Genomic DNA, 20503 nt, shown 5'->3' with positions numbered 1-20503 from the left:
TGAAAAACTAGTGAGCTGATTCTTATGTAACTTCATCATTCAATGAAATGAAAATGACTTCTTTAATTCACTCTGGCTTGCATTTCCTTCTTGAAACTCAACTATGATGAGCACATAAGCTAACTTTAGATTTCTTGCAATGCTTATACTTCTTCAATGTAGAAATCCCTAATATCCCACAAGGTTAGGTGATATTTCTTCAAAAACTTAGGGTTGATTGGATGCTTCTGTAAGCTTCCATCCACATATGCCAAGTAATATCCTTCTTTGTCCAGTACTTGGTTGATAATGAAAGGACCCTCCCAAGTCGGGCTCTATTTCCCAAATCCTTTAACTTGAGCTCCCAAAGGCAGAATTACTTTCCAAACTAACTCTCCTTCCTTGAAGGTCTTTAATTTTACCTTCTTGTTGTATGCTCATGCCACTACTCTCTTCCCTTCTTGAATTTTATCTAGAGCTTCAATTCGGGTTGTATCTAGATCTTCAACTCCTTGACACATAGCCTAAATGTATTCTTCACTGTGTAGCCCGAATTGGTTCTGAATCTTGACAAAACTCACATTAATCTCCATGGGCAGTACAACATCTTGCCCAAAGGTTAGAGCATAAGGAGTAGTTCCAGTTGCTGCCCCCTTGGAAGTTCTATAAGCCCACAAAGTTTCTCCTAATTTCTCATGTAATACCCTGGAAAAAAAAATTAAATATATGAATTGGATATTCATAATTATGAATAGGGTTTTTATCAAAAATGATCCCTGGAATTGACTCACCCCATCAAGATGGTCCCTGAAATTGAAAATCAATCAATGTAGTCCCTGAAAATTAGTGTTGCAAATCAATGTGGTCATTCCGTTACAATTCCGTCAAAATTTCTGTTATGTGCTAACGTGGCACATAACTTGTCCCACAAGTCTAATTAAATATTACTATATGAATTAAAATGTTTAAATAATTTTTTTTAAAGTTTTATATAATTAAAAATGAAAAAAAAAACAAGAAGATGAACATTTCATCTTCTTCTTTGCCTCCCACTGGAGCAACTACCCCAGTCCCCACCCCACCCTACCGAAAAACATGGACGAAACTACAAATCTGACAAGACCGCCATCGCCATCCAAAAAGCAGCCTATTCCGTTGTACGTGAAGGCGTTGTCGAGCTTGCTCGATGGCAATGGAGGACGCGTGTCTTCAACCCATCAACGTCATCAAGACCCGGTTCCAGCTCAACTAGACCTGCACCTATAAGGGAACGTTTAATGTGCAACGGGGTGGGGTGGGCTGTCGAGGTTGCTCGAGTGCAAGCCTGGGAGGGGAAGAAGAAAATGAACAATACATCTTCTTCTTTTCTTTTTTTCCTTTTTTTTAAGTTTCTAATTATATAAAACTAAATTATTTTTTATTCTTTAAACATTTTTAATCCAATGAACTGGGCAAAGGAACAGGAAGTTTCTGAAATAGGAGGAACAAGACCCACACTTTCTGTTTGCAGCTTCCATCTCCAGAAGAGCCGCTACTCCGCCTGTGCTTACCCTGCTACTCGTCTCAGAAAATATAACTAGAGTGAGAAGGCGCTGTGTTGAAAGACTACCAGAACTGGGCGGATTAGGTACCTAAGGAATGTGCCGATGAGGTACCTGGGGTGGTTGCTCCGGTGGGAGGCGAATAAGAAGATTGAACTATTCATCTTCTTGTTTTTTCCCCATTTTATTTCATTTTTAATTAGAATTGTAGAACCAGTTATGTGCCACATCAGCACATAACAGAAATTTTAATGGAATTGTAACGGAATGACCACATTGATTTGCGACACTAATTTTCAAGGACTACATTGATTGATTTTCAATTTCAGGGACCATCTTGATGGAGTATGTCAATTTCAGGGACCATTTGTGATAAAACCCCTTATGAATATGTGGAAAGAATCAAGAATTTATATTAATTTATTTGAATTTAGTTTTAAATTAAACTAGTAAAAAAAAGAGAAGGTTTTTAAATTTACTAGAACGAGATTTGATTTCATTCATATCCACAATTAAACTAAAAATTTTAAAACCTTCTCTTTTTTTTTTTTTTTTTTACTAGTTTAATTTAAAACTAAATTTTAAAAAATTAATATAAATTCTTGATTCTTTCCACATATTCATAATTATGAATATCCAATTCATATATTTAAATTTTTTTTTCCCAGGGTATTACATCTCATGCCACTTTTCTACACTATCGGCCACCATTCTTTTAATAATGTTCACCAAGATCTTGTTGCTGGCTTCTACTTGACTATTTGACTGGGGGTAGTAAGGACTAGACTGAATCATCTTTATCTTGAACTTACATGCAAATTCCTCTACTTCTCTTGAAATAAAAGATGGTCCGCGGTCTGTGACAATTGTTTCGGGCACCCCAAATTTATGTAAGATCTTGGTTTCAATGAACTTCTTGACTGTGGTTGAAGTGATAGTCTTCACAGTTGAAGCTTCTACCCACTTGGTGAAGTAATTCGTCGCCATAATTATGAATGTGTGTCCCTTGCTAGAGGCTAGGTGAATTTGCCAAATGAAGTCCATTGCCCATCCTTTGAAGGGCCAAGGTTTGACCATGGGGTTCAAGGGTATTTAGGGCATATGTTGGAGAGGTCTATGTCTTTGACATTCTTCACACCCTCGAGTATAAGCTTTGCAGTCTTTCTCCATCTCAGGCCAGAAATAGCCATATCTTCTAAGCAACCATCTCATCTTAGTTCCAGCCTGATATGCCCCATAGATTCCTTTATGTACTTCGGCCATTACCCTTATTGATTCTTCCTGGCCTAAACATTTCAGCAAAAGTCCATCTGGAGTCTTTCTTAATAGATTTCCTTCCCACAAAACATACTTAGTTGCTTGTTGTCTATTTTTCTTACTCGTGGGGAAGGATGAATCTTTCAAATACTAAACAATAGGTGTCCTCCTATCCTCTCTCTCTATTTCTTCAGTCATCACATCTAGGCTGAATCCCCTTTCAAAGATAGAGGGGAAATGTCTCTTCTGAACCTCTATATCCCATTTGAACTTCTTTTTTTTTATCTATGCTCCAGAAGCTAGTTGTGCCATCTCATTGGCAATCATGTTTAATTCTCTAGGAATATGGCTTATTGATATTTCAGTGCCCCAATAGCTCAATAGTTGTGTAGATGCCAAATAATAACCTGCCATGGTGATGTGTCTACACTTGTATTCTCCATTTAACTGATTGATCACTAATTTTGAATCACCAAACATCTCAACTTCAGTTGCCCCCAACTCTATTAAGATCTCCAAGCCAATTATCAATGCCTCATACTATGCCCGATTGTTGGTAGTCTCTTGATAATCCATAAGGAATGAATAGCAATGGTGAGTACCCCTGGGATCAATGAAGACAATCCCAGCTCCCGCAGCATTTTGAGTGCAAGAACCATCAAAATAAGTCTCCAATGAGTGATCCAAATGCTAGTTATTCTTTTTATTTCTTGCTGGATCCATTCTTCTCTGCTCGAGAAGGCTTTGCTTTGTGGGATCCACATACTGGCTACCTTCAGAGTTCTTGGGATGTTGATAATCTTTTCTTGAGACTCCTGGTGCTCAACCAAGAAGTCTGTAATTGCTTGTCCCTTTATCGCTCTTTAAGGCATATATTGAAAGCTAAACTCTGATAGTGCTAGAATCCACTTTCCAATTCTCCCAGTTAGCATTGGTTTTGACAGCATGTACTTGATCATATCTGTCTTAGCGATGATGTGGATATGGCAAGGCAACATGTAATGCCTTAGTTTGCAGGCAGTGAAGTATAGAGCCAAGCACAATATCTCCACTGGTGTATATCTCGTCTCCACCTCAGTAAGGATTCTACTGAGGTAGTATATTGCTTGTTCCTTCCTGCCTTTATTATTTTGGGCCAACAAGCTTCCCATTGACTTTTCAGAGGCAGAAATATACAGTTTTAAAGGCTTCCCCCTCTGAGGTGGCATGAGCACTGGTAGGGTGGCTAAGTAAGCCTTTATTCTGTCGAAAGCCTCTTGGTGTGGTGGGCCCTATTCAAATTCTTCCTTGTCTTTCAATCTCAATAGAGAAATTAGTGGCTGAATCTTGCCCGTTAAGTTAGCAATGAATCTCCTCAAGAAGTTGATATTTCCTAGTGGCCTCTGCAGTTGTACTTTATTGGTAGGAGAAGGTTATTCCATTATTGCCCGAGCTTTGTTCTTGTCAACCTCTACACCTCTTTGATGAACAAGGAATCCCAAAAAGTTGCTCGACCTTACCGCGAAAGCACATTTCTTTGGATTCATTTTCAACTTATGGATTCTCATTCTTGTTAAAGCTTGTCTAAGGTCTACCAAGTGTTGTGCTTCAGTTTTAGACTTTACCACGATGTCATCAATGTATACTTCCACGCTATGGCCGATTAAGTCATGAAAAATGGCATTCATCTCTTTGATAGGTTCCATCATTTTTAAGCCCGAATAGCATGACTAAGTATTCATATGGTCCCACATGACCTGGGCACCTAAATGCTATTTTGTGTATATATTTTTTAGCCATTGTTATCTGATTATAACTGGCATTCCCATCTATGAAAGATAAGACTTTATGTTTGGCAACTGCATCTATGGATAAGTTAGTCATAGGCATGGGATATTCATCTTTAGGCGTGGCTCCATTAATAGTCAACACAACATGGAACTGCTTTAGTTATAGCTTTCAATACAGGTACAATGTTGGCCAACCAGTCGACATATTTGGTAGGCCTAATAAATCCTACCTTTACTAGTCTTTCAATTTCTTCTTTAACTTTTTCCTCGATCTCCTTTGACATCTTCCGTGGTCCTTGCTTTACAGGTTTATATCCTTCCTTAATAGGCATCATGTGTTTTACTAAGGTTGGATCTAAACCCAACATCTCAGTGTAATGCCAAGCAAAACAATCTTTGAAGTCGTGCAAAAGGCTGACAATTCTTGCCCGATCCTCCACTTCTAACAGGCCACTAATCTGTATAGGCCTTGGATCTTCCTTAGACCCCAAATCAATAGTCTCCAAGGGGTTTTGCACCTCTGGTGGTGGCTTGTCAAGTTCTGCACATAAAAACTCAACTAACTCTAGATTCTCGGGTAAGTCTTCTGGCCCATCCAGGTCATATATACATTTAGGCATTTGTATGGTCACTTCCAACTCTCTTCTAAAAAACTTTTCTTCACCTCGGTTTTGGCTGCTTGAAGCTTCTTCGCCTTGTTTGTCGGCCAAGCTATCCCTTTCTTGTTTTCTCTCTCTCATACACCAATAGTCTTTTGATTAAATACATGACCGCAATTACTTAGTCCTTCCTTCTTTGTTCTGACATTACTGGTGTTAGGGAGTTGCGAAAATATGGGGTCTATCTCATTCTTCCTTGGTAAGGAACAATCCTTACTCCAAAAGTTTTTGGGTCATCACCTTAATAGGGCGGCTGTTCTTATCAGCTCCTAAGCACTGGAGAATCCAATACTAGGATTGTAAACGCTGGCTTCTGCAACATTAGCTATGGGGAAGAATGACAGTGACTTGGCCTCCACCATCTCCCAAAATCCTGGTCCTGTGGCTCATTCCTCATGGTAAACTGCTACTTGTTGGTGTAGGGAGGAAGGAACATATAATTCAATCTCGGCCAAGCAAAGCTCCATAAGTGGAAGTACTGTCTACCACGAAGAAGGCTAGCATGATTTGCTTAGAACCCAAGTCAACCTCTAAGGGCATTATCCTATAAGTTCTAGTGATGGCCCCGAAGAAGCTGGAAACTGTTAGATCCGTGAGGATGAGATCCTTCTCACTTTTACACATCCTCTTCATTTGCTTGTACAATAACACATTGACCGCAGCTCCTCCATCAATCAAAACCCTCTTGAAGGGCACTCTCTCCAGATGAGCAGTTACATAAATAGGCTTAAGATGGTTAGCTAGGCTCAAGTTTAGGCAACTGAAAACCATTTTGTTCGAGTACACTTTCTTAGGCCCTTTCCTTGTAAGCTCGGGCAAATCTATTATGCCCGACTCCTCTTTTCCTGCTTCTTCAACACTAACATGTGCCATCATAGGTTATGTTGCCAAGTAATCACCCTCCATTGTGGCAATTTGATCATGTTTGGGACAAAACATGGCAGATAGAACATATGTCATGTTTACGTGGAAGTTGATAGGTTCAGGTAAGTCATCATTCTTTCCCCCAATGCGGCTCATGAATTCATTTAACCAGGCTTCTGCTTCTTCGGGTAACATCAGCTTAGGCAACTTTTCTTCCCGAGTTATGTTAAAGTTATATGTCCATGCTGAGTTCTCATAGAAAGTATCAACCAGCAATGGTGCGGGCAACCCTCTCTCAGGTGAGATAGTTTCAAAGCATATTGGTTTTGGACTCCATCTTGGGGTTAGCATCATCACCATATCCTTTTGAGCTCTTCTTAAGATTCTGTACTTCCCATGATAGGGGCTTTGTGGCACATGATCTCATTCCCCTTCGGTCTTGCTATTAGCCATTCCCCTTCGGTCTTGCTATTAGCTTTCTCTACCTCTTTTTTGCTTTTCCAGTGAAGTTGATTTCTTCCCCCATGAGGTACTTTCTCAAACTTCACATTCTCAGCTCTTTCTAAGGCAATGGGGACTTTTAATGAGTTCATGTGGGCTTTGTGCTGCCTCTAAACTCTCCTAATCATAGAGGCTTTCATTTCCTAAATGGGTTTCCCATCCTTTCCAACCACATACCATTTACGCCCGAGTCAGGCAAGATTCTTCTTCGTGACTGGATTCACTATCATTTCCCTACTTCTAACATCTTCACCAGTATAGCTTGGTTAGGGTGGCCTCACATCCACCCATCTTGGTGTTTTGGCTTCTCTATCTTCCACTTTTTCAGAGGCTTCATAATTTTTGAACACTTCTAACAAGCCCTTTAGTTGAGAAACTTATCCCAACCTTTGGAAAACATTTCTCGATGTCTCTTTCTCAGCTGTTCACAAGACACTTATGCAGGTTTCTTGTTATTCTTTTTCTCTTCTTTTGATCAACTCCTGATTAATGATAGCTTCTAATGCTGGTACTTCTAACTCACATTCACACTTAGACCTACTGCATAATACCACTATTTTGACTATGGTTGCTTTGGGCTTATCAGGCAACTTAATAGTTCCTTCTGTTGGCATGTCAACTACTTGCTTCCTTTCTGCTTTTACTTCCCAGGTGGCATTCCCTTTCCCTTTCTCAACTCATGTCAGGTTGATCATGTTTATTGGGGCTTCCGGGAAGAGATATGTTTCAATCGTCATATTGGCATGTGGTTTCTCTAACAACAACTTTCCCTTTACTATAAGGTTTTGTATCCAATCCCTGAACTAGACACAGTTGGTTATAAAGTGATTGAAAGTATAATGCAGCTTGCAATACTTCTTCCCTACCAGCTCTTCTGGCTTAGGCAACTTCTTGGTGCTGTCGGGCACAATCACTCTTGCCCGCACCAACTCCTCATAGATCTTCGTGACCTTGGTTAAATCAATAGACTAACTTTGGTATTTAAAGTGCTTTATGGGGATAAAACCACCATCGTTTATTACCACTTTATGATCCTTGACTGGCTGGACTAACCCCTTTACTATTAAAGGATTAAAGAGGGTAGTCATCTCTGTTGCACATATGTCCATCCCTTCTCTTCTATGGCCATCACTTTCCTCTGGCTCTGCCTCTTCAAACTCCACTTGGCGGATTGCAGCTTTACTTTTGTAGAAATGAGGTACTTTAGACGAGTGATTCACTTACTATTTTTCAAGTAATAGCTTCTCATACTTTGTGGCAGTAATCACCAACTCTTGCAACTCATTGAACTGTACATCATAAAACTTCTTCCTCAAAGGCAGCCTCAAGGCCTTCTGAGCAATGGATAGAAGTTGGGCATGATTGATAGGAACTGGCACCTCATCCTTGTCCTTTTGAACCTCATCATGAAGTATTCTGTAGACTCATGTTCATATTGTTTCACCTCCACAAGGTCATTAATGGACAACTCGAGCTCCATCCTATATAACTGCTCATGGAATGCCATGTCCATTTACACCAAGTTAGCAATAAAATTGAGGGGCAACAAAGAGTACCACTAAGATGCTAAGCCAACCAACGAGTTCCCAAACAACCTTAACTTATAGTTAGGATTATCTTTAAATGCCACATAATGGTTAGAGAACTTGAAGATGTGATCTCTAGATGATACACTGCCATCTTCTCCACTAAAAGTTGGAAACGCGGGCATCTTGAAGTTAAAAAGAAAAGGATTATGCTCATCAATATACTCCGAGTATGGCTTTCGGTAGGTGATCCTAAACAGCGAGCGAGCTTGGGTTGAGCATTATGGGCTATCATCATTCTTAACTCAGCCAATTCATCCATGAGCTGTTGGTGAGCTACACTATCAAGAGGAGTATGAGGAAGTTCCCATTTCAGGCTACAATCATTGCCCGAGAAAGTCTCTTTTCTTGGTTCGGGCTTCTTCCACTTGGCATCTCCTCCTTTATTGGCCAATAGTGGGGGCATGTAAGGAGGAGGCTTATTTGCATTAGTAGGCTCACATTTTCCACTAGATTTCCTGATCAACTGAGGCATCCCATACTTTGTTCTTTCTTGCCCGCTCTGCCCGCTACTATCTAAGGAAAATAATAGGGGGTCGAGCAACTCCGCATCTAGGATTTCCTCCAATACTGGTCATCTAGCTCTAGATTCTTCCTTGTTTTTTCCTTTATCCCTCTTTTCCTCGAGCCAAGGAAATAGAGGGATAACTGGATCTTTCTCAGGACCTTCTTCCCTGGCACAACCATTTTTTGGAGTAGAGTACTCCAAATCTAATCTTCTATGCAAACTTCCTATTAAAGAACAGAGTCTACTTACTTCTCATCTGGTTTCTAGAGTGATCTTCTCCATAGTCCTCAATACTTACACCACGGTGGCTTTCAAGTCCTCATTGGTCATCTTCCCTCCTGACTTCTCGGATGAAGTCGGGATTTCTATAACAGTTGTCCTTACAGGGAAGGAAAATCCTCTGGATGATTTGTCATGCTCACTTTTGGTAAACACTGGGGTGACCTGTATTCTATATTCCACCTTAAGGTTTTCTCCTTCTTTCTTCTTCTTGGCATACAAGACTAAATGTATCCCACTGGGCATGCCAAAACTATGTTTGGGCGAAGATTTGTCCGGATATGGCTCATCAGCACTCAGCATAGCTTACTAAGGGATTGGCACTTTAGATGTGTAGTCAGGCTTTTGTCTGTTGATGTACTGCAAGAAGAGGACAAAGTTAGTTTTGAAAGGTATCTTTGTGGGGCCTTAGGTGTAGGCCTTGAGGCTCGCAATCAAAACTAAGTGTTAGGTGTGCCACTACTATCTCAGTATAGCAGATGTAGAACAAGATTGTGTTTAGTCGATTACTTGCACCCCAAGTTACTCGAACTTCTTGTTATCAAATGATTGTCGTGGACGGGTTAAGTCCACATTAAGTTCTTTTTCTTGCCTTGTGACCAAGGACTTTCAATTCATAGTCTTGTATATTCAAATGAAGGAAGTCCAGATCCCTTAAGTCATTTGTTTGGTTCTTGATTGGTTTTAAATGAAAGCATATCCATTAAACTGATTAGATCCAGATTCAAATAAGACTTTTAAAATAGGAAAACATGCGGATATGACTTGAATACATACTGGAGAATGCATTAAGTAATAGATCTACAAATTCAGAAAGCAAACAAAGAGCTTCGAGCAAGATTTCACCTTGTCTAGCAAGGTTGAACCTCTTGTAGTCACTTCTCTTTGAGTTTACAAAGGTTTCTATGCTAGAAATGGATGGATGGTAAACCAGTTTACACAAGGGAATCAATACTACACCACTAGGGGTGATAACAGAGCTTCTAAACAAGACAAAAGATAGCTTTCATGAGGGAGATATCCTAAAAAGAACTGAGATCTGGGCTGATTACAGCTTTTAGATGCAAATCTGGCTTGAGAGCAAACTTTGTATGTTTGTTTGTTTGTTTGATTGGTTGAGTGTCCTTGTCTCTGAGGCCTCTTCTTCCTTTTATAGGTGAATTAGCCCAACTGCAGTGACTTTGCTTTTACCCGAAAGCACTTGGAGGGTAGTGAGTCATCAGCTTTTTACTTGTATTACCACTAAAAAGTACTTTTTGGCCGATTGTGAGTTAGTCCCCATCACTTGACATTTAAATCATAGGCACATGGCCTATGCATTAATGGGAAGGCGCCAATTTGTCTCTGGGCCTGATGCTTGGACTCCAAGCAAGTCTCCCTTCTAATTGGCATCCCTGGGCTTCCACACACTTGTAGCTCAATGTTCAAATATTAACCCAAACATATAGGGTTTGGGTGCTACGTACTAAATAATTTCTCACGAATCAGGGGATGGCTAGGGTGAACTAGAGAAACAAATTCTACCTAGAATTTGTGTTGCTATAACCTACCATTATTGCACTCCTCTCTCTACCTTGATGTGGCTTAGCCATCCTAATTTTTTGAGAAATTTTTCAGTGATCCAGAACACGACTCGATATACCAAGTGTCATAATATAATTGGTTGAAATTTTTTTAAAATTTCCAATCAATTGTAATATTACATTTAGTATTCCGAACCGTGTTCCCAACACGGTAAAAAAATCTCTCCAAACTTTTGTTGCTGGATCCGTGCATTGGGAGAGTAAGTGTTGACTTCGATTACTATAATCTATATCCTACGTAACGTATGTGTATAATATACTTGGGGTGTACAGGTTCCATGTTCCTATGTACTTATTAATTGGATGATATTAGACCCGGCAGTTTCTGACACGACACGAAAATAACGGATTTCGGGTCAACACGATAACTTATCGGGTCATTATCGGATGACCCGTTAATAACGGGTTTTTAACGGGTATACACACGGGTAACACGTGGGTAACCTATTTCAACCCGTTAAGAAAAAATTTATTTTGATAATTTTAAAGTTTAATTACTAAAAGATTTATTATAAAATACAATAGCCATATTAATATATACAATATATTCTATATTAAATATATAGTTTTGTATTATTATTCTATATAAGTTTTTAAAAAAAGTTTTAGCCATTATTTATTTTTATTATGAGGGTTCCTTATTATCGTTACTAGGATAAATTTTACTTAATATGTTGTTGTCCAAAATTAAAATAAACTAATATAGTATTTGTATAGGCAAGAACTAAGAAGACATACATATAAGTATGAAAAATGTGAAAGAATATATATAACACTCGTGATTCATCATTATTCCTCCACGAGTAGATAATGGTTACACTTACATTATCGTTTAGAATTTTTAAAATCCTCCAAACCTTCATGAATAATGTTTTTTATTTGAGGGCAAAATTAATAAAATTAATAATAATTATTGTAGAAGTGTAAAAAATGTAAAAAAAAAAAAAATATATATATATATATATATATATATATATATATATATATATATATACAAACAATCACTCATAGTGACAAACTTTACAACTTTCATAAAGGGGTCAGCTTCGAAATCCAACACTATAATTCATAAACATTAAATTTATATTTAACCGTCGATTGTCATTTACGCTTTATTCTTCTTACTGAATTTCATTTTGTAAATTTTCTTTTTTGAAAACATGATCATATGGCGGATGTAAGAAGATGAACGGTTCAGATCTTTGATAACACGTTTCGATATTTACGGTTAACTGAAATATGAGTCGATGTCATGTAGTTTGTAGAAACTTTATAAACATCAAGCAATATTTTCACTAACCGTAAAACTCTGACTATAATATCAACGATCCAAACCGTTCATCATCATGCATCCTCTAATAGATCAAGTTTTCAAAAAAGAAAATATGAAAAAACAGAATTTGATAAGAACAATGAAGTGTAAATGTACACAACAATTAACGGTTAAATTTTGATCTATGATTTATATGATTATAGTGGTGAATTTCGAAGTTAAGCTCTTCATGAAAGTTGTAAAGTTTGTCATTACGAGCGTTTATATATTTTTTTTCTATATTTTTTTACACTTCTACATTAATTAAAAAACTATTAAAGACTTAAGGTAAGTGAATATATACTTAAAAGAAAAATACGTTTTTTATGTTTTGGATGTTTGTATATACTTATTTAGTATTATGTTTTTCATTTGATTATTTATTGGTTTAAAATATATTTTCCTTAACGAGTAATGGGTCGGGTCATATTACCTGTTAATATTATCGAGTCGATTTCAGGTCGGGTCGATTTACCCCTTTATTTTAACGGGTGTTACACAACACAACCCGTTAAGATATCGAGTATGACACGAAAATGACACGAACACGGAAAACATGACACGAATGTCAGGTCTAGATGATATGTCGTTGGTAGTTGAACTTAGAGGTGGAAAAAAATACCGAATATCCCAAACCAAACCGAAAAATTCCCAAAACTAAACCGAAAATCCTGAAAATTTCGGTACCCAATACCGAACCGAACCAAAATTTTTGGTACGGGAATCGGTCTCAAGTTTTCGTTCATTCGGTAATCCCTAAACGAACCGAAATAAATATATATATATATATATATATATATATATAATTTAATTTTAAATATATATTTAGAATTGTAACAACCATTGGATTTGGTTGAGATTTAATCTCAACCGTTGAATACAAAATCAAAGTTCAAATCCTAACTCAACTCAGTCACTCTCTCTCTCTCTCTCCGTCTCGACTCTCTCAACTCGACCTCACCTCACACTCACAGACAACTTCACGGTCCTCACCACCCTCCTCGACCTCACCTCAGAATCCGACCACACCCACATCACACAAGTGACTCACCTCTCAAATCTCTCTCTCTCTCTCTCTCTCTCTCTCTCTCGCTCGACTTCTCATCCCTTTGACCCTCACTATGGAGGATCCTTCCTTCACAACACAGAGACAAAGCCACGGCCACTGGTGCCGCTCATCTCTCTAATCTCTTTATCTCGACTTCTTCATCCAGATTTCAATGCATTGTGCACCGATTCCCCCTCAAATCAAGTAAATTTGGGAATTACTTTAGGGTTTGTGAAATTTAGATTAGGGTTTGTGAAATCTAGATTAGGGTTTGTGAAATTTAGCAATTGGAACTGATATGGAGGATGTTGAAACCTGTCGAAATGTGGGCATTATTTTTGGGGTTAAGTTTTTATTGATTTCGGGTTTTGCAAATTGATGATCTGGCTGTATTTCTATCATCTATGTGCATGTGCAATAATTCTCTTTATACATATTGCATTCAAAAGCTTGAAATTTGTGTATATTTAGCATTGGAAAATAATTATTGTCCAATGATCAGAGCTATTCAAATGTTTACCATTTTTTTCAAAGCTGAAAGCAACTTGATTGGCCTTCAATTTCCTGGCCAAAAAGTCTTCAACCATACCTATAATTGGCTTGAGATTGGCACTGAATAATTGAATATTCTCACACTTTGTGTTTGATGAATAGTATTTCGAGCCGGTGGAAGTTGGAATACTTGCTAGGTGCTTCTGTATATAGTATGCCTCTCGTATCTATTCGTGTGGGGAAGATCAACAAGCAAGGGACTCTCTTATGTCCCACTGCTGCTAGGTAAACATCCGACTATCGATATCCATTGGTGCTCTGGTTTGGTGTGTGTGTTTGTTTGAAATGTTGTTTGTAATTGATGTTTTTCATTATTTTTGCTCGTTTAAATAGTTTGAACAAGAACATGATTTTTGAAGAAAGTTAAGAGCTTGAAGTCTTACACTGTCTTAGAAGCTCCTTTGCCAAGGATTTCATTGTACTGCAACCAAAAGCCCAAAACTATTTCGGGATTCCCGAAAGTTTGGTTTGGGATCGGTCTTGAAATTGGGATTCCCGAAAACTTCGGTTTGGGAATTGGGACAAGGATTTCGGTTCTGTATCCCATACAGAGCCCTAGTTGAACTTCAAGTGATCTCATCACACCATGATTATAGAAATCTTCAAACCACTCAATTCACAATCAACACATCTAACCTTATTGGCTCGCTAGATGTCTAAGATTAAATTGGATTTAATAATCTGTTAGTGTGTAAATTGTGATCTGATGTGGCAACTGTAATTCTATCTCATATTGCTAGAATAATTAGCTAAGAGTTAGTTCGGTTGTTTGGTTTCTTATTTAAGTCTCATAAGTCTTAAGTAAGTAAGTTGCCATGTGACTTCTTCTCATAAGGTGTAAGATGGAAGACTAAGATTGCCTTGATGTAATTTGAATACTGCCAAAAGTGTATAACTGTTAGAATCAGAGTGATATTCCCTCACTTTCTCTCTAGCGAATGTCATGGTGAATGTGTGAATGAAATCAGAGTTACATTCTTTGTTGCCCTCTCTCTCTCTCTCTCTCTCTCTCTCTCTCTCTCTCTCTCTCTCTCTCTTTCTTCTCTCTCTTTCATCATCTTCCATTGTTGTACTAGAATTTCATCTAAATTCTTTAAGAATCTGTGCAATGCATCATTATTTTCTCACTCTAACATGGCCTCAGAGCCAAGTTAGGTCTGAATTTTTGGGCGTCGATTATGTGAGTGGTAGTGAATTCATTCTCGCAACATCTTGTTGCAGAGAAACTAGTAGGAGAGGTGTGATCTAAGTCTCACATGGTTGGATCTGGCGGATGGGAGCTTTGAGCTCCGATATTCAACGAAGAGAATTTTGATTTCTGGCAAATCAGGATGAAGACGATCTTTCAATCGCATGAACTATGGAGTATTGTTGAGATGGATTTTGTTTCTCCGACGAAGGAAGAGGACGAGCTTACAAAGGCGGAGAAGAAGTTGCATCGTGAAAATCTAGTTAAGGATGCAAGGGCTCTTGGAATCATTCAATGAGCTGTATCGGATCATATTTTTCCACGCATCGCAAATCAAGAAATTGCGAAGGCAGCATGGGATATTTTGAAGCAAGAATTCATTAGAGACAAATAGGTATGATCTGTGAAATTACAAGGTCTTCGTCATGATTTTGAATATACCCGTATGAATGAGGATGAGTCTCTAGCTACATATTTGGCTAGGTTTTTTTATTTAATCAATCAAATGAAGAGTTATGGAGAAGATCTTAGTAATCAGAGAGTTGTGCAAAAGTTATTGATCAGTTTGCCTAAAACTTATGATAGTATAGCTTATGTTATAGAGAATACTAAAGATATTGAAGTAATTGATGCTCAAGATGTGGTTGCTATATTGAAAATGTATGAACAAAGGCTAACTAGACATGGAGAAAGTAGTATGAGCATGCATTTGCTAGTATGAATATCTCATCCAAGAATGTTAAATTTGGTAATCAAAATAGCAATGCTAGTGGAACAAAATTTCAGAAGAATTTCAGGTTTAAAGGAAAACAGTGGAATAATAAGTCCATTGTAGGAACAAGGAATGAACCTAGTAACACTGAATGTGCTTGCAAATGTTGTGATAGACTCCATTATGGAGAATGTTGGCTGAAAGGGAAAATTAAATGTCTCAAGTGTGGCAGACTTGGTCATATAACCAAGAACTGTAATCTCAACAAGAATGTTCAACCGGGAAATTTTGCAAACAAAGTGGAGGAACCTGGAAACCTATTTCTTCCCAAGCAAACAAGTGAAGTGAAAGTTGTGAGTGATATCTAGTATATAAATAGTGGATGTAGTAATCATATGACATCCAGGGAGGATTTGCTTGTGGATATTGACAGAAACATTAAAGCAAAGGTGCAGGTTGGCACATGAGTTCTAGTGGATGTAAAGGGGAAAGGAACATTAGTCACTAACACTGAGAAGGGAAATATATATATATATATATATATATATATATATATATATATATATATATATATATAAAGGAAGTTATATTGGTTCCTGGACTTGCAGAGAATTTACTTAGTGTTGGACAGATGACTGAGCATGGGTATTTTCTTGTATTTGGTGATTATAAGGTGGATATTTTTTATGATAGAACACTGACAAACTTGGTGCTTAGTGTGAAGAAAAAAGGGAACAAGTGCTTTCTACTAGTATTCAGATCCAATGATCAACTAGTTCTAAAAGCTAATGTACATCAGTGTGCTATAATGTGGCTTAGAAGGTTTGGACACCGAAATTACAAGAGTTTGAAGCAACTACAAGAACATGATATGGTTCTTGGGTTACCTGTGATGCATGACAGTGAAGGTGTGTGTCAAGGATGTGCATTGGGAAAGAATCAAAGAGAGTCATTCCAAAATGAGTCAACATGGAAGGCAAATGTGCCACTTGAATTAATACACTCAGATGTTTGTGGCCTTATGAAAATTCCAACAATGAGTGGAAACAAGTACTTCATTACATTCATAAATTACTACTTAAGGTTATGGTAAAGCTTCAAAGTGGATACCTTATGAAGAAATTGAGAACTCATAAAGGAAAAGAGTTCAATTCAAATGAGTTTGAGAAGTTCTGTGACTCTTTGGGGTTAGAAAGACAACTCACTATTGCATATTCTCCACAACATAATGGAGTTACAAAGAGGAAAAACAGAACCATAGTGGAGATGGCTAAATGCATGTTTCATGATAAAGAACTTCCATACAATCTCTGGGGTGGGAAGCAGTGAACACAATTGTGTATTTGCTAAACAGATGTCCCATAAAAGCATTGGAGAATACTACATCTTTTGAGAAGTTCAGTGGAAGAAAACCTGGGATCAAACACCTAAGAGTATATGGCTCAATGTGTTATTCTTTTATTCCAGGAAATTTAAGACACAAATTAGAAAAGACAAGTGTCATTGGTATCTTTATTGGATATGGTGCTTGTGAGAAAGGATATAGAGTGCTTAATCTTGCAACTCAGAAGGTGATACTTTCTAGGGACGTAATATTTGATGAGAATGGCAAATAGGACTAGGAGAAACATAAAGTCAAGGAAGTGTGCATCCCATTATCTACAATTGAATATCCGAAAAATGAGTGAAGTTGATAAAGGTTCTAAATCCATGGAACAAGTAGTATCTGATGGTTCTCAAATTCGAATTGAAAACTCTCTTGCTACAGTCACTAGTGAATCAACTAGTACAGTTACGATATCTCAATATGATGACACTCCACTCAGGTACAAGAACTTGAGTGAGATCTATGAGAGATGTCATTTGTGCATTGTTGAGCCTGAGTGATATGATGAAGCTGCACAGGATGAAGCATGAAAGAAGGCAATGGAGAATGAAATGAGTATGATTGAGAAAAATCAGACATGGGAATTGGTGAGGAGACTATATGATAAGCCTGTGGTTAGGGTAAAATGGGTGTATAAAACAAAGTTGAATTTAGATGGCTCAGTTCAAAAGAATAAAGTTAGGCTTGTTGCAAAAGGCTATGCACAAAATCCTGGGATAGATTACAATGAAACCCTTGTATCTGTGGCAAGGTTAGACACAATAAGGACCCTTATTGCACTTGCTGCAAAGAACAACTGGAAGTTATTTCAACTGGATATGAAATCAACCTTATTTAATGGTGTACTTGAAGAGGAGGTGTATGTAGATCAACCATATGGATTCATTGTGCAAGGAGATGAAGATAAGGTTTATAAATTGCACAAAGCATTGTATAATTTGAAGCAAGCTCCTAGGGCTTGGTATGGAGAAATTGACTCCTACTTTGCTCAGTGTGGTTTCAAAAAGAGTACTTTTTAGGCAACACTATTTACAAAGTATAAAGGAGACTTAAAGATGGTCATAGTATCCATTTATGTTAATGATATAATCTATACTGGAAGTTCTCAGGAGTTAATGGATGAATTCAAAGCTGACATGATGCATAAATATGAGATGACTCATCTGGGGATTCTACATCACTTTCTTGGTATGAGAGTTATGCAAACTGAAGAAAGTATTTTCATACATCAGAGAAAGTATGCTTCATCTCTATTGAAAAAGTTTGGACTCTAGGATTGTAAACCTGTGAGAACACCACTGGTACCAAGTGATAAATTGAGGAAGGAAGATGACAGTGGAGCTGCAGATGAAACTCAATACAGGAAAATTGTAGGTAGTTTGATGTATCTCACAGCAACTAGACTTGACATAATGTATGATGCATGTTTGTTAGCAAGGTTTATGCATTGTCCTTCTAACAAACACTATGGAACAGCAAATAGGGTTTTTAGATATGTTCAGGGGACTCTTGATTTTGGCTTGGAGTACAAGAAAGGAAAATGAGCAATTCTGATAGGTTTTTGTCATAGTGATTAGAGTGGTTTAGAAGAAGGCATGAAAATCACATTTGGCTATGCTTTTACCTTTGGCAGTGGTGTCTTCTCCTAGGCTTCAGTTAAACAACAATGTATTGCTTTGTCCATAGCTAAAGCAAAATACGTTAGTGAATCTGAGGCAACTACTCATGCTACTTGGCTAAGATTTGTACTATAAGACTTTGGTGAAGTACAATCTGCTACAACACCAATGAATTGTGACAATACCTCAGCCATATCTATCACTAAGAATCCTATATTCCATCAGAAAGCCAAGCATATAGACAGGAGGTATCACTTCATAAATGAAGCATTGCAACAAGGAGTGATCGATTTGGTTCACTGTCCTACAAAGGAGCAAATTGTTTATATCTTTACTAAGACATTAGTAAGAGAGCAATTCACCTATCTCAAGGAACTTCTTGGAGTGAAATCAGTTCACAATTTAAAGGGGGTGTTAGTGTGTAAATTACGATCTGATGTGGCAGTTGTAATTCTAGCTTATATTGCTAGAATAATTAGCTAAGAGTTAGTTTATGCTTTCTTATTTAAGTCTCATAGGTCTTAAGTAAGTAAGTTGTTATGTGTCTTCATCTCATAGGGTGTAAGATGGTAGGCTAAGATCGCCTTGATGTAATTTGAATACTGTCAAAAGTGTATAACAGTTAGAATCAGAGTGATATTCCCTCACTCTTTCTCTAGCGAATGTCATGGTGAATGTGTGAATGAATTGATCAGAGTTACATTCTCTGTTGCTCTCTCGCTCTTCACTCTCTTTCATCATCTTCCATTGTTGTAATGGAATTTCATCTAAATTATTTGTGAATCTGTGTAGTCATAGCTCACAGTGCATCATTATTTTCTCACTCTAACACAATTCACCAAATGCGAGGGGAAAATGAAATTTTTGTTTAATTGAAAGTTAAAAGTGAATTACTCATTAAGCAAATTTATCTTTCTAAATGGTAGGTTTAAAAGGGATGACTAACTTTCATGTCTAATCCTTGCGAAATGAAAAATCATTCACCTCTAGCTTCAATATATTGCAAACTACGAGTAATCCAATCCAATACGAGACATCAAGTCTCGTTTGGTTTACATGATTGGATTGGAATGGATAAGACACCATTTTCAAGGTATGTTAAAAGAAATGAAACAATTGTAACCAACTTACAGATACGATAAGTATTACTTAAAAAGAAAATTTGTCCATTCCAATAATATCCTCCTCAAAATGGGAGGATTAGATGAGTTTTTTTTTTTTTTTTTTTTTTTTTTTTGTCTAATCCTTTTTTAATCCCCTCAAGATGAAAAATAATTCTCATTCACATTCAATATGCATTAACTTTATAGAGTTATCCCTTCTAATTCAATCATTTCTACCGAACTATTCTCATCCGATATTCTTCGGTCTACATGAGAGATTAGCAATATATTCAGGAAATGTAAGAGATGATGAGATTATCAATGAGACCAGATCATAAAAACATGTTGCATTCGCTAAATTTAATAAAAACAAACAATAAAAAGATGTGTCGTCCCCAAAAAAAATAAAATAAAATAAAATGATGTGTTCTTAGGACATGGGCAGCATTGGCCAACCCAAAGGAAAAAGGATCCTCTCACTTTGTCTGAATCCAAGGTTCCCCACATTGTAGTCGTTCATCGTATATCGTGCGGTTAGTTTTTGTCAGATACTATTTGTGTTTAATTTTAAATAAATAAAAAAAGTCAAATGATTTATGACCACATGATATACGATGAATGATTAAAATTTGAAAATCCCTAAGATCCCTACAATTTATATCTGGATGGAATCCAATTCCAACCCAAAGCATCCTAACAGAAGAAATAAAACCCAATGCACAAGTAACAAAGACTATCCTAAACTGGAGAATAATTTCATACGAATCAGGGGATGGCTGAACTGGACAAACAAATTCTACCTAAATTTTTTGTTGCTCTAATCGACCATTATTGCAGTCCTTTCTCCGACTTAATGTGGGTTAGTCATCCTAATTTTTTGAAAAAATTTTCAGTGTGTCTGGAACACGGTTTGGTATATTAAGTGTAATAATGTAATTTGTTGGAATATTTTTTGAAGTTTTCAGTCATCGTATTATTACATTTAGTATTCAGAACTATGTTGTCAACATACTAATATATCTCTCCAAATTTCGTTGCTGGATCCGCTCATTGGG

This window comes from Malus sylvestris, chromosome 9 (assembly GCF_916048215.2).
Source record: "Malus sylvestris chromosome 9, drMalSylv7.2, whole genome shotgun sequence".
NCBI classification, from domain to species: Eukaryota; Viridiplantae; Streptophyta; class Magnoliopsida; order Rosales; family Rosaceae; genus Malus; species Malus sylvestris.
The sequence above is the reverse complement of the archived record's forward strand: the minus strand, read 5'-3'. Positions refer to the sequence as shown.